Source organism: Panthera leo, chromosome A3 (assembly GCF_018350215.1).
Source record: "Panthera leo isolate Ple1 chromosome A3, P.leo_Ple1_pat1.1, whole genome shotgun sequence".
NCBI classification, from domain to species: Eukaryota; Metazoa; Chordata; class Mammalia; order Carnivora; family Felidae; genus Panthera; species Panthera leo.
In genome coordinates, this window is record NC_056681.1 from 131170853 (window position 1) to 131187061 (window position 16209).

At 53.0% G+C, this 16209-nt stretch overlaps 1 protein-coding gene across 3 annotated transcripts in view; it reads right to left on the bottom strand.

Annotated features, from left to right (window-relative positions):
• Positions 1–16209, bottom strand: part of LPIN1 (lipin 1) — an 80790-nt gene that overhangs the window by 59232 nt on the left and 5349 nt on the right. The window contains exon 1 of one of the 3 annotated variants that reach the window (XM_042933650.1): positions 9530–9551. The exons of the other annotated variants lie outside the window; for them this stretch is intronic. The gene's annotated coding sequence lies outside the window, so the exon portion shown is untranslated. Of the gene's footprint in view, positions 1–9529; positions 9552–16209 lie in introns of those variants that run through there. 3 annotated transcript variants of the gene reach the window in all.

Genomic DNA, 16209 nt, shown 5'->3' on the forward strand with positions numbered 1-16209 from the left:
CATGAAATCAAGTCTTCACTCCAAGCAAGAAACCAAGGGTGGGGGGGGGGGTAGGGGTTTGGGTTGTTTTTGTTTGTTCGTTTTGTCCCATCACAAAAACATTCCACCCGGGCAGATCACCTCTGCAGCAGCCTGACAACCCTGGGAATGAGGGGGAAAGTGCTAAAATTTACAAACAAGAAGAAATAAAGAATGAGAATTGTGGGCTCCCAGGTACATAAAGTTCATGAAGACAACGCTGCAAACAAAATTCACTGCAAATGCATTCAAATAACAGGCTCTTAAGACATTTCTTGTCCACAAACAGGCCATGACACAGGAAGGAGAAGAGTCTGAAAAACAAGGGCACTTGGGTGGCTCAATCAGTTGAGCGTCCGACTCCTGATTTCGGCTCAGGTAGGAACGGTTCCTGGGATCGAGCCCCGCGGAGGGCTCCACGTGGAGCATGGGGCCTGCTTGGGATTCTCTCTCTCCCCCGCTGCCCCTGTCTTGCTCGCATTCTCTCTTTCTCTCTCTCTCTCTCTCTCTCTCTCTCAAATTAAAAAAAAAAAGGACAAAGTCTGAGAAATAGGAACTGCACAAAATATAGGGTCAGATGGTCGGACTTGATTGTCCCCCTGCAAAATTTGTGAGCTCTGTGCTTGGGAGTAAGGTATTAACACCACATCTCTGATGGAACCTCACCATCATGAGCGTGAAACAAGATAACTTAGGAAAACCCTCTGCCATTAGAGGACAGGTGGCAAACGTGACTCATTGTCACTACCTCCCTGAGTAAGTCACTAGACCAGTCGGACTCTGCGGTTGGCTCTCAAGGGGGTATTTTCGCCATTCACACCCTCTTCAGCTACCTCATCTCAGGGTCTCCTGGGAGGTAAATTCTAAGCCTTCCCCCACGGCCCTCAAGGACTAGAAGGTCAAAACACCTTTCTTTCTGTCGGAAGATTTCTCTAGCATTTTCCCCCACAGAATGATTCATCATTTCCTGGCACCAGCCTGCCCCTGACCCACTGCCCGCGCACACAGGGCAAACACGCATCGTCGTGGCAGGTGCCCAAGGAACACCTGTGGAATCTGGCTTCACGGTACATCCGGGAGCTTCGTGACTGGGAACCGACCCAGCATCAGCCTGGGGTGAAGCCTCGGGCTCCTGTTCCTCGGAGCAGCAGCAGGTTCTACCCGGACACAGAACTGCTGCTCTCAAGGGCCAACGGACACTGACAATTTAATCAGCCCCCAGCCTGCCAGCTACTTTGGCCAAAGGAGAACCACCTGAGAGGCTTCTAAATACCCAGAATGTACTGGCGACACCAGGCAAAGACAGTACAGCAGTGAACCGCCGTGGCACAAACCACAGTCCATTGTCACCTACCATGAAGGCTGGTACGCTGTCCAGACGGCGATAATAACAGAGTTTAAACTACGTATCCCTTCCTCACAATGGTGCGAAACAAGAGTTTTCCCATCTTGCAGAGAAGGAAACTGAACTGTGGAGTTTATGTATGTAAGTTGCTCTGGGTCCCGATGCAGGTAAGGGGCGGAAGGAGCATTCGAATCCAGGAGAAGTCTGTATCCGACTTTGGGACCACCCTACAAACCTCCCAAAACACTGGACAGTCGTATCTCTGTACAGAGACACACACGCAGACTTCAAGGGACATATGCAGGAAGCTATAAGGCGCAGTAGATGCAAATATGTCCGCTTCTCCAACGGTGAGGCCAGAGCTCCCCACGGCGGTCCGTCCTAGTAGGTCACTGCCTTCTCCTAAGCTGGTGCCCGATTGGGAGACTGGTCCGCTTGCTCCACAGATACACCTGTGCTTCCCAGTCGGTCCAGGAGCAGCAGGCCAGCCTCACCCTCTGCCATGTCCCGGGGCGGTGGCGGGGGTGGGGGGCACACAGGTGAAGCGGGAGCCCAGAAAGTGGTTCCTTCCGTTTGAGTTCAAGGAGAAAAGGGGCAAGATTTTACTGGTCAAGTCTGAATACTCACGGATAAAATCGCCCCCTCCTCCTTTTATCCTGATCCACCTTAAATGTCAGAAAGGTGTCCCTGAGGACAGGTGAGTGACCAACCAATACTGCCCCCCCCCACACACACGGATCATTCCTCCTGTCACGAGGCAGAGAGGACACAGATGCTCGCCGTGTACCTGGCTCTGGGTTTGACACCAGGTAAGATTAAGCCCTGTCCTTGAGAAGCTGGAAGTCCTTCTTTTTTTTTTTTTTTTTGAAGTTTATTTGCTCTCCGAATGTGACCATGTGTGTGAGCAGGAAAGGGGCAGAGAGAGAGAGAATCCCAAGCAGGCTCCACACTGTCAGCACCACGGGGCTCGAACCCACAAACCGCGAGATCATGACCTGAGCCGAAACCAAGAGTCGGACGCTTAACCGACTGAGCCACCCGGGGAACCCCGAGAAGCTGGAAGTCTTAGATCTTAATTGGCTCAGTAATTAACAACTGAATATGGATGCCCATTTAGGACTTTTCTGAAAACTGCAGAATTTGCCTTGGAGAGTGAGCACCCTTGTGTAGTATTTAAGTCATGTGACTTTTAGTTAGGACTGCGGTTCCTCAAAGATACAGTCAAATGTGCTTCCCTGGGGCTCTCTCCCCCACAGGTCCTTGAAGCCTGGGGATGTCTCATTCTTCATTGTCCTGAGGCCATGTGAGGACAGCTACGTGACTACCCCCCTGCGCCCCCTGCACCTGACAGGCGAGGAAGGTGCTGTCAGCACCCCAGCCGGGTCTCAGAGGAGTCGGGGGGCCTCCATTCACCACCCGGGCTGTACTCTGAGCACATTCTGTCTCTGTGTCCAGGATCCAAACCTGACCAGCTCGTTGTGAAAACACAAACATTGTGCTGCAGCTGGGGCTGCCCAAGATCACATTCACCTGGGAGGTTAGGAGCTGAGGGCGCATTTTCACCCAAAGCATTAAAAAAAGGGGGAAAAAAAAAAAGACAATTTCTAAGAAATCCTAAAAACGGTCTCATGACTAATAAGGCTTGCAAGAAAATGACACTGGCTTATAAATAGTGTGTCTGCCTCTTGTGATTTATATTAACCACACAGAAGTCTTTTTTCAGAGCCTGGTGAATTGATATTTATCAATCAGCAGGAGTGACAAGTTACACATAAACGACAAAAAGGAAGGGGTGACTGGGTGGTAGTGTGACGCAGAGAAAAGAATACCAGCCCCAAGGTCAAGAGGCAGAGAAAAAGGGGGCGCCTGGGTGGCTCAGTCGGTTGAGCGTCCAACTTCGGCTCAGGTCATGATCTCGCGGTCCGGTCCCTGGGTTCGAGCCCTGCATCGGGCTCTGTGCTAATGGCTCAGAGCCTGGAGCCTGCTTCGGATTCTGTGTCTCCCTCTCTCTGACCCTCCCCCGTTCATGCTCTGTCTCTCTGTCTCAAAAATAAATAAATATTTAAAAAAATAAAAAAATAAAAAAAAAAAGAGGCAGAGAAAAGAATACCAGCCCCAAGGTCGAGATCCGTATGTTTCACCCCTGCCCCACCACTCTGGCAGCACTCTCCACGGCCAACCTCTTCCCTCCTTGCCAGTTCTGGACTGAGCATGGCACTGCGAGAAGCTTCTTGAACAAGCGTCAAGTCCTGTGTGTGTCCATACCGATGAAAGGCGAATCGGGGCCTTTACTGGCATGCCAGCATCCATCAGGAAACACTCCCCACCACAGAAAGAAAACTCGCCAGAAAAGCTGGAGATGCTTCTAAAAAGCTTGCAGGTCGGACCACGAGTACCTGCTGACAAAAGTGATGAGGCGGAAAAGCCAGCTGGCCCGAGCGTCCCCCCACCAGGACCCTTTCTGAATTAAGGCGGATCATTCGGAGCCCTCGATCATCACAGCTCAGCTGCAGGACCAGAGGGAGCGGAGAGCCGGCTCCCAGGCGATCCCACGGGAAGGAGGGCGCAGCGGGAGGGGCACGTGTGCAGAGCGTGTCTGGATTGAGGGTGCTAATACCCTGCAGGAAATAGAGCAAAGGCCCAGGAAGTTTTCTCCTCCTCTGATGCCCCCCACCACGGGCAGGTGCGCCCCCCACTGGAGCTACTCTGTACAATTCCTGGCACGCAACAGATGCCCATAAGCATCAGTCAGCCCGTCTCACATGGTTCCAGAAAAGCAGCCGTTGGCTAACGCGTGGTCAGCAGGAGGGAGGTCTCGGAACTTCTTGCCTAGTTATTACATCAGGAAAATCAACGTTTCACCCACAATCGACAGAATCTTTCTCCAGACCGCACAACTTTGCCAAGACACTCTGCTTTCTTGGAATGTCTGCCAAAATGCAAAACCCCTGGCCACACCCGTTCATAACCACCCATCTCTAGAATCTTAATGTCCGTTGAAGGTGGCCTCACGCTAACTGTATAGAAAAACAAATGGACAAAATACAGAGAGGGTTCACAGAGAAAGAGATCCGTCTGGTCAATGACACATGAGAAGATCCTCAACCCCATTCATAATTTAAGATATGCAAAGGAAGTCTTTCAGATGGTATAAAATTGGAGCATTTCGTAAAAACCCCAGGGTTGGTGAGAGCAGGGGAAACCAAGTGATCACCGACTGCTGGTGGGTAATAAGTGGGGTGAACATTGGGGCCCGATCTGTCATTTTATGCACTTACTTCCCCAGCAACCCTACTTCTGTAAGGTCCATGTACCAAACGGTCATGGCAGTGTTGACTGTAATCTAGAAAATCAGAAACCACTTAAATATCTCTAGGACTCTGGTTAAATAAACCATGTATCAGAAGATCATTACGACTGCTTAAAAAAAAACAAACAAACAAAAACCACACACATGCACACACAAAGGGAGCAGTTCCCCAAATACTAACATGAAAAGGTATAAACTGAGTGAAAGAGGACAAAAACATTTATAACATGAATCCGCTTTTTTAAGAATTACATTCCTACATATTCTGAGATGCACACAACCAAAGAAACTCTGGATGGATTTACACACCAAATAAGGTTCACAGGCTCACCTCTGGGGGGTGTTCTTTAAACGCATAGGTATTACTTTGACGTTAATTCTTAATGACATCAGAGAACTGGGTGAGGGATGGAAAAGCCTGGCCCACTCAATGTCAGGGTCTCTCAGTCAGTGAACCTGCTGAGACATGAGGGCACAGTGGGGGGGGGGGGGGGGGGGGGGGAGGGGGGAGCTGCTTTGGTCAGAAAGGTCACAGGGCGACCACTCAGCTCCTCCTCCCCAGCTGGGATTTTGCAACACCCGGATCTTATAATCCCATGTGATGAGTGTTCGTGCGGGTCCTTGCCAAGGAGCACAAAAGGCCCAGACAGTAGGGGACGGGGACATCTAAACTACAGGGCGGCCCATGTGCCGGGCAAGACAGCTCCAGGCGTAGAGCCTGATCCTCTCTGGCTCTTAACCATTCGACTCACTGACCAAGCACGGGGCTCGCCTCCTCTCCTGACGCACCTCCAAATGCTCTCCGTCTACATCTGTGTGTTGGTCGAAAAGGACGTCCTGCCTTTGCGACTTCTATCCCTGTAGGACACCCACCCACTCCACCCCAGCAGTTCGGGAAGGGCTAAGTATCACCTGACGTTCAAATGTGCCGTCGACAGCTCAGGGGATAAGAATGCAGGCTTCCTGGAGGCAGGTGCTTGGTGTCAGTTAGATCCCGGGTCCTACTAACCTGTGCCCACGGGCCAATTACTAACCTCTCTGCCAGCCTCAGTTTCGTATCTGTAAAAAGGGACTGACGTCGTCGTCTGCCTCACGGGATTAGTCGTCCTCGGTACACGTTAAAGTACTCTGCAAAGCGCATACACCAAATGAAAGCCAGGCGCTAATCCTGTAGCCACAAAGGATTCCTCGACTCTGAATTAAGGCTCATGCCTTAACGATTTACATCGCACCTTCCCAAAAAAGACTGGGCCAAAGAATGTGGTAGATTAAGATCCACACAGATCTATTAGAAGGGTATTACTCTAGGGTGGTAGTACATTTCTGTCTGTCCACAACTCTGAGCACAAAGGCAACCCCAGGGTTGGGCAGCAGCGTTCTGTGATTAGGTAGAATTCACTGGCAAGAATCCTTGGCAAGAGCAGTGGCCAAGGAGAACGTCTCGTTGGGCGGTTGTGCCCTGTTATCCCATGATCTTGACTGACTGTATCCTGTCGTTTGTAAACCAAAGGGTATGCCTAGGGAGACCCAGGAATGCGGACAAAGATTTCACCAAAAAAGAGAAAGTACACGTATCCAAGGAGAGGGCGGGACCTTCGGGAACAAGGCGCGCGGTGCAAATGTGCTCACGGTGTCCCAGAAGCAGCCAGCAAACAGGCGTGTCTCGATCATAGGGTCTGTGGTCGGCTTTGTGAGCAATGCAGAGTACCTCACACTCGGGGAGCAGTTGACACAGAGCCACGACCGTTCTAACCGCCTGTTGCTTTGCTCTGGAAACCCCAGCATTCAGTACCAGCAAGAAGTTCTAAGTTCTCGGAAGAATCACAAAACTTGGTCGGTGGGTTGAGAGATGTGGCCATGATCACCGGCATGAAAAGCTCCCTGCTCCTCTCCAGATTGGGCCGGCCTGCTCCCTTCCTTCCTCCCCACGTCTCAGCGGGGGCAGTGCACAAGCACGGCCACCCTGGGCACATCCTCCCCACCCCCCAAGCAGGGACTTCTGTGGGCCAGGAGGAAGCCAGTGCTGGGTGGTGCGGTCCCTCCCCCCCACACACAACCACACCCACACCCCCATCTTCCCTCTCTCCACTGGACCGCAAACACACACACACACACACACACACACACACACACACACACACACATACACACACACACCCCACAGCTAAAACAAGTTCCACAAAACAGTATCTATCTTCTTTTCTGTCCTACTTCACTTTTTTTCAATGTCTGTGGGCCACCGAAACTGATTTTTAGGACCAGTGGGTCACCAACGGTGCTGTGACAAATACTGGCCTATGCCCAGACCCAGAGCTCTGGGGAGGCAGAAGCTCTTCTTCACAACACCCCAGCTGCACACAGCCCAGCCCCAGCCCAGGCTCACTTCTCATTTGCTGAATAAAAGGTGGGGAGGGGGAGAGGGGAGGGAAGAGGAAGAGGCACCCAGGGAAGTGTAGGGGACGCAGGAAGGAGGGGCCCGGCCAAGGGCACATCAGGAGGCTGGGGCTGCCTTCAGGGCCCTGGTGCCCCCCTCGTCAAGGGGCCTGGGCCCTGGTGTCCCGGGAACTGGACCCTGGACCCGCTGCCAGGTGCAAAAGTAGACGCTGGGCCCCTCACTCACCAGACCTTCCACTCACAGCTTAGAAAGCTCCCATTTCAGAAATGGCCAGCAAATGGGCCCTTGGAGGCTTCCATAAATTAAGAATTAAGTTAGGTTGGGGCAGCTGGGTGGCTCAGTCGCTTAAGCATCCAACTTCAGCTCAAGTCATGATCTCGCGGTTGGGGTTCGTGAGTTCGAGCCCCACGTCGGGCTCTGGGCTGATGGCTCAGAGCCTGGAGCCTGCTTCCGGTTCTGTGTCTCCCTCTCTCTCTGCCCCTCCCCCGTTCATGCTCTGTCTCTCTCTGTCTCAAAAATAAACTTAAAAAAGAAAATTTTAAAAAATAAATAAATAAACCTTTAAAAAAAAAAAAAGAATTAAGTTAGGCTTTGCCCGAATTGTTTCACAAATTCCATTCTGATTTTAAGTGAGTGGGCTTACGCCATAATAAACGAGGTCAGAGTTCAAGAACATGTAGAGTGGGACTTCACCCTTCCCAGGGGGCTCGCCCCAGTGCTGACAGTGCACCACGGATCCACCTGGACCTCGTGTGTTCCTCATCAGTACCTCAACAGCTCCAAACTCTTCTGCCCTGGTCATGCGGAGGTGCAAACAGGTCAAGGCACTAGCCCCAGTGTCCCAGTTGGATTGCGGCCTTCTCGGTGTTTCTCGAAAGTGTTCCAAAAGTGGCCCCAAATGATGCAACCCCCGCCCGCCCCACCAGGTCTCCCCCGGAAAAAGCTCCCTACAACCCTCCCCTGTCCCCCCATCTGAATGCTGGCCCAAATCAGTCTGTCCCCTGTGGGTTCCTTTGCGACCTTGAACCCAGAAGACGGAGAAGCCAGGAGATGCCAACTCACAATAGGAGAGGGGTGGCCGAGAAGGGGGGGGGGGGCCCAGAGTGATGATTTGCAGCCCAGAGGCCAGCATCGGGCACAAGTGTCTCAACCCTACAAACAGCCCTCCTCACGGGCACCCTGTGCCTCCAGATCCACAAAGTTCTGCCAGGGGCCTGGCTCGCCTCCCCAACACCACACAGCCCTACATCCAAACAGGAATAAAAGCTCCAAAACACACATCCATAAGCAAATGTGCTTGATAAGGATACAAATGTTGACAAATATGAAGAATTATCAAAATACAGAACTGTAAAACAAACAGATCTTCCAACGTGGGGTAAAAAAGAAAAAAAAAAAAAACTGTGTGTTTAATTTCTCAATTACTATCCATTCCTCACTTACTTTTATTCCTAAGACCCAAATTATAGAACAAAAGATAAACTGTAAATTTCGCATGCATCATGCCATCTCTCTGATTTAAAAAAAAAAAAAAAAACTTTTACAAGCTCATCTTTTCCAAGATACTTCCTACTATCCTGGGGAAACTATTAGGTTCTAAAAACTGTCCGACTTAATCCGTTGTTTTTAATTCAAGTTTCCTGTTTGGTGGTCAAACACTGGGTTGACATCTGGTTTCTTCAGCGACTACTCTGCACATAAATTACGTGCCAGCTGTCTACACTCTAGCCTATGGCACTTAGAGTTATGTCTAAGCCACTACTTTGCATCCTACATGTTCCTGGCCTTCCCCAAAATAAAATTATTCGCAGGGGCATGTGATAGAGCCGACTGGGCCTAGCACCCATAGGCTGCAGGAAAGATGCACAGAGGCCGGGCAGAGGAGGAACCAAACTGTAATCCGAGAACCAGATTCCAGCCCCGTTCAACCTGCCACCTAGCAGCTGTGTGACCTTGGGCACGAAGGTCAACTTCCCTGAGCCTCAGTTTCCTCAACTGCAGAGCAAGAATCCGAAGCCCCAGGGGACATTTTCGTAAAAGTTCCGGGCGCACGGCAGGGCTGCCCACTACACGGATGGAACCCACCCGTCGTCGCTGGACAGAGCGAGGTCCGGCCGCCCCTGGGGTCCGCCAGGCGGGTCAAGGTCAGCCCTGCGGGCGACCCAAAGGGAAGGCCCGAGGGATGCTCGCGAGGCCGCCGGGCCCCGGGCCTGTTTCTCCGCCTCTCGCCCCGAACCACGTCCCCCAGAAAGGGCCGCGGGGACCGAGCACGGTCCTCCGGCATCGGGTCACCACCTTCCCCCGGCCGGCTCCGGCGTCGCCGCGCGCGCCCACTCTCCGCCGGGCTCCGCCCCGCCCGGCCAGGCCGGCCGAGGCTGCGGCCCCTCCCGGTAGCGGCCCGAGCTCCTCCGAGGCTCGGCCTGGGGCTGGGCGACCGGGCGGCGCGGAGGCGTCTACTCACCTTGCGGCGCCGCGCGCGTGGCCTTCTTTGTATGCAAACACTCTCTGTCCGCCGCGCGCTCGCTGTCACCGAGGACTGCCCGCGGCGGCGGGGGCGGGACGAGGGGCGGGGCGGGGGCGGAGCGAGGGACGGGGCGGGGCGAACGGGGCCGCGCGAGGGCCCTCGTGACGCGCGAGCGGCTCTGCTGCTTTCAGGGCCCCTCTGGCCTCGGGGATCCGAGCCTCCTCCCTCGGAAGAAGGCTGGCACCCGCCAGCCCCTCCTGCGCCGCCCACCTTAGCTTTCCTGTGGGCACGGCACTTTAGGCCACGTTTCTGATGATCCTCCCCAAAGCCACAGTCCCATATTTTAATTCACCGGGCTAGACTGACCTGTTCCCGAAGCCTCGGAATTCAGGGGGCGTGCATCAGCTGTCGCGGTAGCCAGGTAAAGCGTTCCAAAAACCTCCAGGGCCTGGCGGCTGCCATCTCAGACCTACTCTTCAAGCAAGTCCCTTAACTGTTCTGACCCAGAACCTTAGTTTCTACAACCATGTCGCGGCAGTCAGCCTTACTGACCATACTGCAATTTATACTTAGCTCTTCAACCTAAGTTCACCTTCATCCTTTCTCCGAATGAACAAGCACCCCTGCTGCGTCCATTCACTAAGCATACTTGTCAAGCTCTGTTCCAAACACCGTGAAATGTTGCTCAGAACAAGAGACAGGACGCTGCCCCTTTGGAACTTCCATTCTCCAACAAGGAGACAAAGCAAGGAACAAATAATGAAAAAATAAATAAATAATCGGGTGGCAAAAAGAGGTAGATCAGATGATCACAGGCTGGCTCACTTAAACAGAAATCGTAAACGACAAGAAACACCGGAGTCCTACAAAGATGTGGAGGCAGAGCTTTCCAGAGATCAGAAGCAGCAAGTGCAAAGGTCCTGAGGCAGCCCTCTGTGAGAGGCTGGAGGGATAGCAGAGACCAAACATTTAGGATTTTGTTGCCCAACCAAGAAGTTTAGGTAGTCCAAGAAGGGCTTTAAACCTGTGAATTATAGGATATGGGATGATGCTGCTTTTTACTGAGGTGCAGAAGGAAGAAGCAGCAGCAGCCTTGGGAGGAAATTCAGGGCTGTGCTTTTGGCCACTCGAAGCTTGAGACGCTTTTCAGCCATCCCAGGGGAGATGTCGGGAAGGCATCACTGCAGAAGTCAGGCTGGCTCTAGATGGAAGATGGGGTCCTCTGCCCTGGAAGCTTTGCCCAGGTGACGTGTCTTCTTCCAGCTGGCCACCTGTGGATACATTCTTGCTGGCCTTCGGGGGGACTCCCATCTAGGCAGCCTGTCCCCAGGAAAGCAGGTGACCCCTTGCCAGGGGCATTTGGGAGGAGGGGGCTACGAAGGGGATCATCGATTACAGATGAGATTCCTCCACAGGGATGTGTCTCAGAGACGGCGGTTAGGAATGCACACCGCGGCAGGCAGACCCCCAGGAGGAAGCAGTCGTATACTCCCCACCCTCCCAGAACTTCTGGCCTTAGGGTCAAGAAGCAAGGCTACTTGGAAAGGCTTTCTGGAAGGAAGGTCCAACTCCAAGCCACTTCAGTGAAGAGCTTGCTTAAAATAAATCTTGAATTATTAAAATTTAGAGGCTTAGAGGTCTGAAAGCCTAACAAAATCGAGTCCAAAGCACTCATTTTGCAAATGAGGGACTTGGAGGCAGAGTGGGGTTGGGGTTCACCCCAAGTCACCCCAAGTGAGCCCTGGAACTTCCCCTGCTATTCCCATTACTGCCACAACATCTAAACAGCCAAATGCCTAAGGGGGGAGTCTTCTCAGACAAGCCCTCCAGAAGAGAGGATTACGCACTGGATCCCATTTCACGGTTCACTTTGCAATCGTGCCCTGTCTGGAGTCCCCCTGGGAGGGCCCTTGCTGTGTTGTCAGCTCCTGGGGCTGGTGACCCAGCTGTGACTCAGCCAGGAGAGCTGAGGTGATCCCCCTGGCCAATCCCAGCACCTACCGCCTTCAGCCCAACTCGGAAGATAAGAAGGAACCACAGGGATGAGGAAGAAGAAGGAAGGGCTGAGTGAAGCCAGGGCAAACAGCACACACACACACACACACACACACACACACATACACATCCTTGATTCTAAAGACTCAGTTTCAAAATCTGGAAAATGGGAAGCAGATCCACTTTGAGGATGGCAAAGTCCATCATGTAAAATTCAGAGGGCAGTTGCTGACCCGAAAGATTCTTAAATTCTGAAGACCCCATACATTAGGGAGTGGCGACGCCCTGAAGGATGTGTTCGCTCGGCCCCTCTGTGATCCAGAGAAAATGCCCAGCTCACTCAGCTCCAGGACTCAGCAGGCTGCTGGGCTCCCTCCTAGAAGGGACAGGCAGAGAGCACCAAAGAAGGACAGTTCCTCAAATGGTGCAGTTTCGCTGTGCAGTCTGCGAGGAGAGGGATCAAATCGGCCCTGTTCTAGCTGGAAACCTCCCGGCGTTTAGCCAGTGATAACAACTGTATTATCCTGGGAATTCTGAACTTTTCCAGATTTGTTACCCACACAACGGAAAGGGCTCTGCACAGGGGATGGGGGGGGGGGTGGCAGGAGGGGTGAATGCCCCTCTTCACGGGACCCCAGGAAACAGTGTCAGTAGGTATACAGATGACTGGTCTCCTGACAGCACTGAGAATAGCATCGGTCAGTTAGCTCAGAAAGTGCCCAGGGCAAAAGCGATACTAAAGAGAGAACAATGCATTTTCCCCCCAGAGGGCCGGGCTCTCAGGAAGGGAGGGGACCTCCTCGGGATCCAAGGGCAGTCCTTGGCTGGGGGGGCCCTGATGAGGTAGGGGGCTTCATGGACTTTCCCTTGTGGGGGCCTCAAGAATCAGGAGGGAATCATGAACCACCCAGCGGCACATCACCCCCTCGAAGGGCGGGAGACTGAGCAGCCTGGAAATCCACCGGAGACCGAGTGGGTCCCCTGGGTGTAGGTGGACAGACCGACCACAGCAAGTTTCATGGGGGAAGAAGCAGGCAGGAGAGGCCCCGGGTCCCACAAGGAGGAGGAGGAGGAGGAGGGGGATGGTGAACCAGGGGAGCAAATGTCTACAACCAAATCACAAAGGCCCACCCCCCCCCAAACTGGAGTGAGGGTCACAGATTAGGGCTGAGGCACCCAAGAGAGCAAAAGAAGTCTCAGGGAGAGAAAGGGGAGAGGCTGACAGCTGGCCACGCCTGGACGTTGGAGGCCACGCCCCCCAGTTCACCCTAACAGATACAGGAATTGGGCAGCATCCAGTACCGGCCCTGGGCTGGCAGGCAGGCGCTCAGCGGTTGAAGGGGTCGCAGGACCCAGGCACACAGAGCAAGGCAAGGAAAACCCAGGGCTTGGGGCAGAGGGAGATGCGCCCGCCCGCCCGCGGGGCCCGCACCCACTCCCTCTACAGCAGCCACCACCCACGCACACGCACGCTCATTTCTTGAGCGTCCACCCTGCGCCAGGCCCTGTGTGGAGTGCTGGGGCTTCCACGGGGGCGCAAGGCCAGACGGAGCCGCCGTCCCCGGTGCGCGCACGGTCTGGGGTAGTGATCACGGCCAATGGCACAAAAACCCATGAAACACTGTCGCCGGGCTCAGGGCTGCCAGGAACTGAAGGGTGGTACATTGCCACGGGATTTGACCTGCTCGAACGCGGAGGAAGAGGGTTCAACTGACCTTGGTGACCTGAGCAGGCGCTCGCATGGGCTAATCTAGGCCAGGTGTGGAGGCACAGAACTGTGGGCGTGGGAACCGCGTGTGCAGGGCAGGCTGGTGTGTGCAGGGGTGAAGGAAGTTCCTGACTGGCCTCCCTTGGGTGAGGGGGGCCACAGCAAGTCCCATGACTGGCCTGGCAGAGCTCCTGGCCTGTGTCCCCTGCAATCAACAGGGGCTGGGACATCCTTTCTCCTCTAGCCAAATGGGGATGATTCCTAATGAGCCAGGCTAGGGCCAGAAAGATACTTTTGCCGGGACTAGTACCTTGTTCTTCCCTCTTCCCGGTCCCCTCGAGGCCTGCAGGACCCAGGACCCAGGTCTCTATTGCTAAAAAGAAAGCCACCAGACCAAGATGGAATCCCTTGCCCCCAGAACAGCAGAGCAAAAGGAAACTGCACTTTCAACCTCTCCAGGAGTGGAAATTTGAAGCCAATAAATTTGGAATTTTCTGGTCAGCACCAAAGAGGTGATCTGTCAGACAGACAGACCCTCTCCACCCCCTAAGGGAAGAGGAGATCAGCCACCTACTAAAAGCTCCCCGTCCTTCCCCCAAGGGAAGGTGGCCTAGCCTGAACCGATCCTTTCTTTTCTTTTGCTAATTTCTTGCCCCAACCCTCCTCCCCGTTAAAACCACAGTATTTTGTGTGGCCCCTCTCTACCTGCTAGACGGGAATGGCTTCATAAGGCCAATGAGATCTTCCAATGTACTCCGTTGAATTTTGGTTTTTTGACCTCTACAAAGTAGCCCACACACCTTGGAAGTCGTGGCCTGCGACGGAAACTCCAGGTGAGTATGTCTGAGCGGACTTTTACGGACTTCACCCTTCCCGGCTCTTCCCCAGCCTTGCAGTGAACAGTCTCTGCCAGTCCCCGGGAATGATCGTCACACTATTTGGAATGGCCTGAACATGTGCCAATCACAATGGACACCAGGCGCGGCAGAGCAGAGTCCAGCTGGATTAGGGAGGTGAGGAGGGGAAGGGAGCGGGCAGTTGAGGTGGCAGGAATAAAACAAGGCCACTTAGGGAACTGGGGACAATGACCAATAATCAGTGTTTCGGAACTTCCAACATTTTAACCACTGGCAAGGCCATATGAGTGTGTCCGAGGTGCATCTACCCAAGAAGGAAACGTATTTGGAGTTCCACCGAGAGATGCATTTGCTGTGGACTGAATGTTCACCTCCCCTTCCCACAAATTTCTATGTTGAAGCCCTAATTCCCAGCGGGCTGGCATTTGGAGATGGGGGGGCGGGTGGTGTAGTTAGGCTCAGGGGAAGTGGTGAAGGTAGATCCCCTCCAGGAACCCAGACCACACAGCTAAGCACAGCCATTCAGCCTCTGACCTCAGATGGCTCCAGAAGAAATCAGGTTCCCTCCAAGAAGACACTGTGCAAGCCAATTAGTTACAGTGGGGTGAGGTCAGGGCCAACCTCAGGGTTAATTGCTCGCCTACTGGGCTTTTCCGTGCATGGGACTTTGCTACCAGTTAAGATAAAATCTGTGATGCTAAGTGAATACAATCCTTTGTCAGCTCTAAACAAACAGTTAGGAAAGCAGACCAGGACTGACTGGATTTGCCAATAATTGATAACATCTGGCAACACACAGAATTCAAACGCTGCTCTGCTCGGCCTACAGTCACCCACACTGGCACCTGCTTGTTGCCTCGAGCCTAAATACAACCTCTTTAATTGTTGACCTAGAACCTGGGGTTGTTTGAGGAAAGTAGCTCTACACTCTGAGGATTTCAAGTCCTGAAAAGCCATTCATCTCGTCTCTTGTTCATAGAATAAACAACGTCCTGCTAGAATTGGATATTCTAACCCGCACCTAATATGCTGAAGCAATGTTTCCCACCAAAACTCGCCACATATTGGCATCACCCGGGAAACTATTAAAATTCTCGGGGCCCCCCGGCGGGGGGGTGCCTGGGTGGCTCTGTCAGTTAAGTGTCCCACTCTTGATTTCAACTCAGGTCATGATTCCCCGGGTCATGGGATTGAGCCCCACATCGGGCTTGGGATTCTCTTTCCCTGTCTCTTGCCACGCTCTCTCTCTCTCTCAAAATAAATAAATAAACCTAAAAAAATTTTTTTTAAAAACTCTCTGAATGCCCAGACTACAGTCCACATGCATTAACCACAGTTTCTGAGGGTAGAACCCAGCATCGGTTATGTTGCAAAACTCCCCCATGAGATTCTCCGGTCCAATCACTTCTAAGAACTCGTGCTCTAAGAATCTACTTCCCTTCATCCCGTATCCTGGCCACGGCCAGTCTCTAGCAAAGCCCATCCTCCCCTCTCCCAGCCCCCCATGCCGAGGGCCACCGTATAACGTACATTTCTTCCAATTGTCCATACAGTGAAACCCATACAAGCCAGCTCAAGCAAAGTGAGTGAGTGTGTGTGTGTGTGTGTGTGTGTGTGTGTGTGCGCACGCGCACATGTATGCATGAGTGTGTGTGTGTGTGTGTGTGCAGCAAGACATGTTCAAAGGAGCCACAGAGAGGTGCTAGCGAAAAGCAGAGAAGGCAGGGTCCACCAGGAGGCAGATAGGAGGCGCCCTGGGCGTGGTTCCAAGCTGAGCCGGGACTGCTTTACCTCTTGCTAGGTATTTGATCTCAGGGAAGGCACATTTGCCCTCCCTGACCCTCAGTCTCCTTTTCTACTAAACTGGGCTCAAAACACCTGTTTCTCGGGGCTGTTTGGAGGAATAAATGATCTAGAGCACTTAGTGTGATGTCTGATTCACCCTACATGGTCCACTCTGTGAGCTTTGCGGTAATAACGATGATAATCACTATTATTTTTATTTGCGATGAACCCTCAGGAGCCTGCTGTCAAATACAGTATCAGGTTTGGGGCCTCAGGATGGGGAAGACTTTTGGCAGACGACAGGTCCCGCGGGAAGGCACAATAAAGGCGTG